Source organism: Berghia stephanieae, chromosome 12 (assembly GCF_034508935.2).
Source record: "Berghia stephanieae isolate SIO BIC M18660-M18661 chromosome 12, UCSD_Bste_1.3, whole genome shotgun sequence".
Lineage (NCBI taxonomy): Eukaryota > Metazoa > Mollusca > Gastropoda > Nudibranchia > Aeolidiidae > Berghia > Berghia stephanieae.
In genome coordinates this window covers 29132413-29142914 of record NC_088371.1, presented here as the reverse complement: position 1 = coordinate 29142914, position 10502 = coordinate 29132413, and positions in this window count along the sequence as shown.

Genomic DNA, 10502 nt, shown 5'->3' with positions numbered 1-10502 from the left:
TTTTGGGGGTAAGTCCAATTTTACTACAGCATACTAAAGAATTATTTCATTACTTTGGTTATTTTCTAAAATACATAATTACCTAAATTAGGTCGTTTTAATCATTATATATCGTCATTGTCAGTTTTTAAAAAACAACATTTTGGTGACGAGAACACATTGTCTGTGTTGATTCCCGTTTCGCGTCCTAATTCGGGGATCTGGCATAATAAAATATAACAACCTTATGGCAAATGTTCTTCCCTCTTATCAACATTGTAGAATTTTGTTTCACCATAGAGAGATTTTACAGGTTTAGCTTATAGGATTTGTATCAGAACATTGTGAAGTTGTAAAAGGTTGCGAATCAAATTGTTAACATGTTAAAAATGTGTAATTTGGGTTATAAGTCAAAATACACAAACCCTATCAAAAATCTCTCTATAGTGACACACTAACATTTTCTGTGAAAAGAGTGGAACTTTTTAGACAATTTCATGACAGATTCTGGGAAATATGTGACATAGTACCCCATACCTCTAGACAAATGACAAGTTGAGAAAATAGCAAAATAATTTTCAGTTTTTTACAATTTTCTGACTACAATACCCTTTTCAGCAGTTTTTTTTTCGTACCTTTATAGAAATTTCAAGAATCTGCGCTTCAATAATATTATCTCTTAGATAATAAAAGATCGTTTTCCACCAAAATATCAAAATCAATCTTTTCAAGGATTTTCCTAATAATTAGGCCTTTAAACGAGTTAATTTTATCGTGGCAAATAACACTACGAACGTGTTTAATAAATTCAAAGACATGAAAAAATACCTTTTTCTCATACCCCCCCCCCCCTCTTTCACCGCCAAAGTAGGATTCTTAGATTAGAGTCGTAACCAATAAGTTGTAAAATGTTTCATTTTGAAACGAATTCAAGTTCTCTATGGTGATCATTTGAGATAATATTTGGTCTATCATCAAAACTGTGAGACAGCCCCGCCCCATAGGAATTTCCGATTTTTAGTCCCACTTATCGATTCTGTGCAGTAACGAAGAAACTATCGGCTAAACAAATTCATTACCGGTCGATAATCAAGTACTTTCGAACTTTTTGTCGAAATTAAATGGGTCCTGACACTATCTTACCTTACCGGAGTTCTGTCTCCTTACAGAGGTTGAATGTCATGGAATGCCATTCTTCACGTTCAAGGGTCATTACCTTCCCTTACCGGAGTTCCGTCTTTCTACAGAGGTTTAATGTCATGGAATGCCATTCTTCACGTTCAAGGGTCATTCCCTTACCTTACCGGAGTTTCGTCTTCCTACATAGGTTGAATGTCATGGAACGCCATTCTTCACTCTCAAGGGCCATTACCGAACAGTCGATTATCATTTAGCCAGTTGTTGCCTCCACATTTCCTATCCAGGACTTCCTTTGTTTGCCTCGTGCCATTCTGCCTTTCTGCCAGCTTCTTTTCCCTCTAGCACAGGACACTATCTTACTTTTATTAAATTAATGTTTTGATTGAGTTCTCTCCGTTTGCATAATATAATATTCACCTTTTGTTGATCAGAAGACCCTGGCCAATCTTTTTTTTTCAATGTTTCGCTGGAAGTCTCTTGTGATCGTCTGTCCTTTTCTTGATACTATTTCACCTTATAGCTGAGAATGGCTTGAATAGTTTCAATTTATCATTTTAAAAATCAGTTTTCGTAGCCAAAAAAAATGACAAAAAGTACACTTTTATCTACACTTTTCTCAGTATCGATAAACTATCCATTAAGTTTCTAAATTATCAAACAACTAAGATCTTGAGTAGTCATATCGATTAGTACCCATTCTTAAAGCCCAGGCTGTTGTTGCTTTGTATTTTTTTTTTTTGTAAACATGGAAGCATCATTCTATTTTTCACTTTTACAATATTTTATTATTATTGTTGTAGTTGAATTAATATTTTTCACTTGACAAGCTAATTATTGTTTTGTTTTGTTTTGTTTGTTTGTTTGTTTGTTTTGTTTGTTTTTTTTTAACCGATTGAAGTCAAACAATATAATTTATTTGAAATGCGCGTTCAGTAATGACTGTTCGTGTTTCCTACCACGAGAAAACATTTTGTTAAAGTTGTAACAAGCGACTGGCTTTCTCGGTGAAAAGAAATAGTTATTTTTTCATATAGCAAGTTCTCTAATATTTTTCTCCAACCCATGTGTATAATTTCAGGTTTGATTGCCCAAATTGTTATAGTCTTATTGCTGTAATGGAAATACTCTCAAATCGACACATTAATATCATTGTCCCACTAAAACTATGTTAAAGCAGGCCTATAATTTGTTCACCTAGGCTAAAACTTACGCGAACACATATACAGGTCTGACATCCGAACGCAGTGGGGCAAATACGCTTCAGACGCATGGTAACATAGTAACTGGCTCGAAACTATCGGAACAATGGCGGACGCCCTTATGAAATATTTCTCCGACGAGCATAAAAGCGTATCCAGAGGGGAAAAAAACATTAAAAATCTGATCATGTTTTGAATTTTACACATTCCGGTCACAAGACATATGAAAACTTCTAGCCAACATGAAGAATAAAAAGTGCCAATTTTCTTTGTTTAGAACCACGATGGCCGCCATTGCTGAGCGACGTGACATCAGATTATTGAATCCAATTCCACTGTGTTGTAATGGACAATATCTGCGTCACTTTTCGCGGCATAAATTGGGCTATCAGACCTGTAATAATGTGCACATCGGCTAAAATCCATTGTTTACAATTTTAAGACGTATAATACACCCACGCATTCCCATTATGTTGTGGGAAGTAACAGCATCTGATGGATTCACACTACAATGTTTAATTACTTTCCAGTCCATAAATTCTCTAGGACACGGGAACTTGTGTGCCGTCGCACATCGTGGCCGTCATAAATGTATAGATAGTATGCGCTTGGCTATGAAGCTCACAACATTGCTTTCCGGAAGAAAAACGGACCCACATACAAAACTGTGTGTAACCATAAACGTTTACAGTCTGGTTAATGCAGTTTAGTGAGAATTACTCATAAACGCGGATGGCAAAAAACAATAACAAAGACCCGAGTGACGTCAACTTCGAACAACCTATATATAGAATTAAGATGACGTCACTCGGGTCTTTGTTATTGTTTTTTTTTTGCCATCCATGTTTATGAATAAATGTTACTGAAAGGGCTTACCCACACCGGAGACTGATTCCGACAATCCGGCACTGCCGTCATCTGGATATAGACGTCGGGAACGGACAAATTTCTAAGAATAAAGAGAAGACCCGCTAGATCTACCCAAACCAAGATCGCAAAAAAAAAAAAAAAAAACGATAGAGGACGTCGGGTACTTTAGTATTTTGTCCCTGCCTGACGTCATTATGGGTTAGTCCTTAACAAGACGAAAGATAGTTCAAAGATGACGTCACTCAGGTCTTTGTTATTGTTTTTTGCCATCCTCGTTTATGAGTAATGCTCACTGAACTGTATTAACCTGACTATAAACATTCATAGATACACACAGTTTTGTGTGTTGGTCCGTTATACTTCCGGATGGCAATGTTTTGAGCTTCTTAGCCAAGCGCATACTATCTATAGATAGCTCGAAAATGACGTCACTCATGTCTTTGTTATTGTTTTTGCCATCCGCGTTTATGAGTAATTCTCACTTAACTATTTTAACCAGGCTATAACCGTTCAATATTACACATAGTTTTGTGTGTTGGTCCGTTATAGATAGTTCGAAGATGACGTCACTCAAGCCTTTGTTATTGTATTTTGCCATCCGCGTTTGTGAGCGATTCTCACTAAACTGTATTACCCCGACTATAAAAGTTCATGATGACACATTCTTTTGTGAGTTGGTCCGTTGTACTTCCGGATGGCAATGTTATGAGCTTCTTCGCCAAGCGCATACTATCTATACGTCCGGATGGCAATGTTGTGAGCTTCTTAGACAACCCATACTATCTATAAACGTTCAAGGTTACACATAGTTTTGTGTATTTATCCGTTATACTTCCGGATGGCAATGTTGTGAGCTTCTTAGCCAAGCGCTTTCTATCTATAGCCTGGCACCTATTGTTTTTTGCCATCCGCGTTTATGAGTAATTCTCATTAAACTGTATTAACCAGACTATCAAGGTTCATGGTTACACATTGTTGTGTGTATTGGTCCACGAGGACGAGAGACGCATGCGCACAACCAACATGATGTTCTCTCTCTAGTAACTTTTCCGCCGGTGACGTCACAGACTATGGGTGACGTCCAATCTGTGACGTCCAATCAAGGAACGCTACTCTTCCGCTAATCTCATTCCCTATATCCGAAGTATAACGGACCAACACACATATCTATGTGTAACCTTGAACTTTTATAGTCTGGTTAACACGGTTAAGTGAGAATTACTCATTATCGGGGATGGCAAGAAACAATAACAAAGTCCCGAGTGACGTCAACTTCATACTATTTATAGTGGTCCCTACCTTTGGACTCATTACTCTTACAGTGTGTCCTGGTAGCTTATGGTCATTAACCAGTTAACTGCCGTACTCTGGAAAAACAGGTATTTACACATTTGGCCAGAAAACTCGTCCTTCAAAGATCGATCGATTTAAATGACTCTCATCTTGACAAAAACTCTCAAACCTGGGACCTCTCGAGGTCTTGATTAAAGTCCCAGGTTTGAGAGTTTTTGACAAGATCTTCTTCTTCTTCTTCTTCTAGGTTCCATGCCTGGTCCAGGCTTCGGATACTGCATGAATTATCTCTCTCCATTCCTCCCTGTCTCTTGCCTTTTCAAACAGCTCTTGGATTGTTAGGCTGGTGAAGCCCTTCAGTTGGTCTATGAGTGTTTTTCTTTGTCTCCCCCGGGCGCGTTTACCAGGTATTTTTCCACAACTTGCCAGGTATTCATTCTTATCTTTCCTTACTATGTGTCCGAAAAAGGATAGTTGTCGATCCACTATTAAGGGCATTAGTTTCCTTTGTTGGTATGTTTGTTTTAGCACTTCTTCGTTCGTTTTGTGTGCAGTATACGATATTCTCTGCATCCTTCTCAAGCACCACATTTCAAAAGCTTCAATGTTCTTTTGTGTTTCTGCATTTGTAGTCCAGCTTTCGCATCCGTATAACAAGATTGGCCACACGTAGCACTTCAAGACTCGGAATCTAATCCCGAACGACATCTGTTTGTTTTTCAAAATGTTTCCCAGGTCCATGAAGGCCTGTTTGGCTTGAGTTATTCTTGCTCGTATGTCTCGGTTACATCTTCCATCTGTTGTCACTATTGAACCTAGGTATTTAAAACTTTCTACGTTGGTAAGTTGCTCGCCGTGAATCGTTATATTGCAGGTGTTGTTGTTTTCGGGGTTTTTCTGTATTACCATGCATTCCGTTTTGGTGATATTCACTTCCATTCCCTTGGCTTCACTATCTACTACCACTTTGTCAACAATCTTTTGAAGTTGGATTTCTGATGTTGCAATGAGTACCGTATCGTCTGCGTATCTTATATTATTTATGTTGTGACCTCCCATTTTATTCCCTCCATATTATTTATGCCCCTCATGATTGTTTCTTGGTATAGATTAAACAGATCTGGTGAGGCAACACACCCTTGACGGACTCCTTTCTTAATAGGAATGGAATTTCCTGTAGAGTTTCCGATTTTGATAGATGCCTGCTGGGTGTAGTATAATGTTTGCATGAGTCTGAGGTCTTTCTCATCAGCGCCAATGGAGTGCAGTTGTTTTAGTATTTCTTCGTGGCGTACTCTATCAAAAGCTTTTTTGTAGTCGACAAAACAGAGGTATAGTGGGGTCTGAACCTGTATAGCTCTTTCACTTAAAACACGGAGGAGGTATATTGCGTTCCTTGTCCCTCTGTCAGGTTGGAATCCATATTGTTCTTCTGCAATTTCGGGGTTAATCTTATTCCTTAGCCTGTTGATAATTATACGCAACAGTATTTTGTTGATGTGGCTTATTAAACTTATAGTTCTAAAATTTTCGCATCTGACTGCACCTGCTTTCTTTGGTATTGCTATGAAAATAGAGTTACAGAGATCTTCTGGAATTTTCCCAGTATTGTATATATTGTTGAATAATATGTGAAGTTCATCAATTGCTAGATCTCCTAGGCTTTTTAATACCTCTACAGATATTTCATCAGGGCCTGTTGCTTTACCATCCCCCATTCGTTCCATGGCATGTTCAATTTCACTTTTGGTGATGTTTGGTCCGCTTAATGGTTCTTTGAATTTCAGTGGTGGTTCATTTCTATTTGGATCATTGTACAGTTCGCCTATGTATTCTACCCATCGGCTTTCTATATGTTGTTCTTCAAATAGCAGTTCCCCTTGTTTGTTTTGGATACAACTTCCTGCTGCTTTGCTTTTCCTTTTCCCTGATAGTTCTTTTATTCTTTGGTGAGCTTGTTGGGGGTTGGGTTTGTATTCTCTTTCGATTTCGCAGCATTTCCAGTCTAGATAGTTCTCGTGTGCCTCGATGCATTTGGATTTAATGTGGTTGTTCAATGTTTGGTATTCTGCAGACCCTCTGTTGCATTTTCGTCTTTCTTCAAATAGGTTTAGAATTTCATTTGTCATCCATTCCTTTTTGCTGTTTATTTGAGCTATTGGTAAATGCTTTTCTGCAGTTGCTTTGACACACTTTTGGAATATTTCAAATTGTTTTTCACATTTTTCATTATCAGGTTCACTTTGGCTTTGTATCATGAGTGCATTTTCAAATTCTTCTCTCATTTTTGTTTGTATGCCATTGTCTTTGCATAACCTGTAATCCCTCTTTATTCTACCAGCTGTTCTCTGAATAGCTTTAAACTTTATCCTTATTGTACAAACAACTGGGACATGGTCACTGTCTACATCGGCGCCTGGGTAGGTTTTGCAATTTAATATGCCATTTCTGAATCTTGATGATACTGCTATAAAGTCTATCTGGTTCCTTGCTCTGTCCCCTGGTGATTGCCATGTCCAGGTTCTTCTTGGGTGTTGTTGAAACCAGGTGTTTGAAATCATTAATTTATTTGTTCTACACCAATCTGCCCAGATGTTTCCTCGTTCATTTCTGTCTCCGAGTCCATGTGGTCCGATTATGTCACCATCTCTGCCTCTGCCAATCTTAGCATTTAGGTCCCCCATTACCATAAGGACTTCTTGTGATTTACACATTCGTTTTGCTTTGTCTAGTGAATGGTAAAACTCTGTCATATCTGCATCTGTCGCCTCTTCTGTTGGTGCATAAACTTGAATAATATTGGTGTCAACTACAGGTCCTCTTAGCTTAACCAGCAAAACTCTGTCTGAGATTGCTACGTGCCCTTTGTAAAATTTGGTTGATTTTTGGTCTAAGATCATCCCTACTCCTTTTTGGAAAGAGGTTCCACCACTCCATATGATCTTATATGTCATGTTGTTTTCTTGTTTTGACATGGTTCCCTGCTCTTTCCATCTCATCTCTGCCAGGCCAAGAATATTTATTTGGAGCCGTTTCATTTCTTTCAGAATGTTGTTTAGTTTTCCTTTTTGGGCACAGGTCCTGACATTCCATGTCCCAATTTTGGTTTTGTCACATTTGTTAAATTTATTTCGCCTAGTAACTGGCTGACGGTTCGGTGTGACCTGACGAACATCACGCTCCCAACCGAGCGAGGCAGCTCTGACAAGATCAGAGTCATCTAAATCGATCGATATTTGAAGAACGAGTTTTCTGGCCAAATTTTGTAAATATGCGTATTTTCATAGCAGGACAGTTAACTGACAGTAAACGTTAATTTGATATTCCGATCACACGTTCGATGTTCTTCACGTGATGGGGAAGAGTTAATGAGTTCCACTTATAGAATTAGTCTTGAAATTAGTTTGACCTGTCACCAGTGACTTCTTATATAGGAGGACGAGTCGCCGACGAAATTTTACGTTCTACGGGGCCGGACAACTATCGGGACAAATATATACAGTGCAATATGTTATCTTTGGTTGTATTTATCTATCAATTTGTATGTCTGTATGTCTCTATATATCTATCTATCTATGTATTTATCTATCTATGTATCTATCTATCTATCTATCTATCTATCTATCTATCTATCTATCTATCTATCTATCTATTTAATAATCAAAACATCGAACAAGTAGATTCTTTTAAATATCTTGGACAGACAATGACCAACAACGGAAAGAATGAGCTGGAAGTGAAAAACAGGATTGCTATAGCTAAGTCGAGGTTCAGTCAACTGAATAACATTCTAACTTCGCAACAAACGCAGATGAAAACGAGAATAAGAATACTCAAATGTTATGTCCACTCAACACTTCTCTACGGCTCAGAAACATGGACCTTGAACAAACAAATAGAGAAAAGAATTGAGGCCTTTGAAATGTGGACTTTCCGTCGCCTTGGAAAAATCAGTTGGAAAGAAAAGAAAACAAATCAAGAAGTCTGTGACATCCTTGATATCAGACCGACCCTAATGAAAGTAATAAAAACAAGAAAACTTAAGTATTTTGGACACCTAAGACGCCATCAAACTGTCAACAAGGACATTCTTGAGGGTAGAGTTGAGGGGAAAAGAGGAAGAGGCAGGCCAGCAAGAACTTGGATAGATGATGTGAAGACATGGACAGGATTGTCGGCAGCCGAATGCAGTCAGCAAGCTGTCAACAGGGAAGATTGGCGTGTCATTTCAAGTCGACCTCAACCCATGAGATGACACTGGAAGAAGAAGAAGAATCTATTTATGTCTATATTTTTTCATTATTATTTTCTCTTTATCTTCAACTCCCACTTCTCCACCTCCCTCTCCGCCTCTTCCTCCTTATTCTTCTTTTCATCCATCTTTAGATGTTACCGATTCCCGGAATTGATAAATGAGAGAGAGAGGGAGAGAGAGAGAGAGAGAGAGAGAGAGAGAGAGAGAGAGAAGGAAACACACACATACACATACACAGAGGGAGAGAGAGAGATAAGGAGAGAGATAAGGAAACACACACAGAGAGAGAGAGAGAGAGAGAGAGAGAGAAAGAGAGAGATATAGAAAGAGAGCGCGAGAGATAGGGGTGGTTTTAGTCCCAGGGCCTGATCGTTGTTGGGACAGGTATATGGTACTACATCTCTCTCTCTCTCTCTCTCTCTCTCTCTCTCTCTCTCTCTCTCCATCATCCGCTTTTCTATCCATCTATCTATCTATCTATCTATCTATCTATCTATCTATCTATCTATCTATCTATCTATCTACCTGTCTATGAATCTATATTTCTCTTTATGTTTCACCTTTTCATCAATTCACCCATCTTTTCCTTCGTACATCCATCCATCCATCCATCTACCTACCGACAGAATCAATCGATCTACCTTCATATCTATGTTTAAATTTATTATGTATCTATCTATTCATCCACACAATTCATTTGTTTTCTTATTCCTCTCTTTATTGTTCTCATCCACAACAATATCTTCATAGCTCTCTCTCTCTTCTCTCTCTCTCTCTCTCTCTCTCTCTCTCTCTCTCTCTCTTGATAGTATTTCGTACGTGTATTCACCGTCATATCAAATCAAATAATCCTCTCTCTCTCTCTCTCTCTCTCTCTCTCTCTCTCTCTCTCTCTCTCTCCTCCCTCTCTCTGTGTCTCTCTCTCTTTGATAGTATTTCGTACGTGTATTCTCCGTCATATCAAATCAAATAATCCTCTCTCTCTCTCTATCTATCTCTCTCTCTCTCACTCTCGACCTCCCTCCATGCTTTTCCCCGTCTATTTTTCTCACAATAAAATGGGAGAGACAGACACACACACACACACACACACACACACACACACACACAGAGAGAGAGAGAGAGAGAGAGAGAGAGAGAGAGAGAGAGGAACCAACATAGACTGTGGACAGAGAGATAGGTAGAGAACAAAAACTAAGTCTGAAAAATGCCATTATTGACGTTCAGTTTCCAGACACCAGCTATTTAGTATATTGACCATTAATTACTCATGATAAGTTAATAAAAACCCAGTCATCCGCATATTCAAGTCAAGAGGAGATGAGAGGTTTGGGAGAAGAGGAGGGCAAGATAGACAAAGCCAATAAATAGTGCACGCTACATTTGATCCGTCATTGCCTAATTTATGATTGTCATTGCGTCAATTAGTGAATGTGAGTGTGTGTGTGTGTGTGTGTGTGTGAGAGAGAGAGAGAGAGAGAGAGAGAGAGAGAGAGAGGGAGAGAGAGTGAGAGAGAGAGAGGTTGGGGGTGGGGGGGGGGGAGCAGTGGAAGGAGATTAATTTTTTAATTACCCAAACAAATCACAATGAATGTAGACTCCACCTCACTAGTTCAATTCGTATTGAGAATGTATGATGTTGCGTTGGGAAGAGAGGTGGAGGGGGGGGGGGGGGGGTTGGGGGTGTTATGTGTGTGTGTGGGGGGGGGGAGGGGGGTTGTATGGTGGAGGGGGTGTTTTCTGTTCAAAAGTGTGTGTTACAAGGT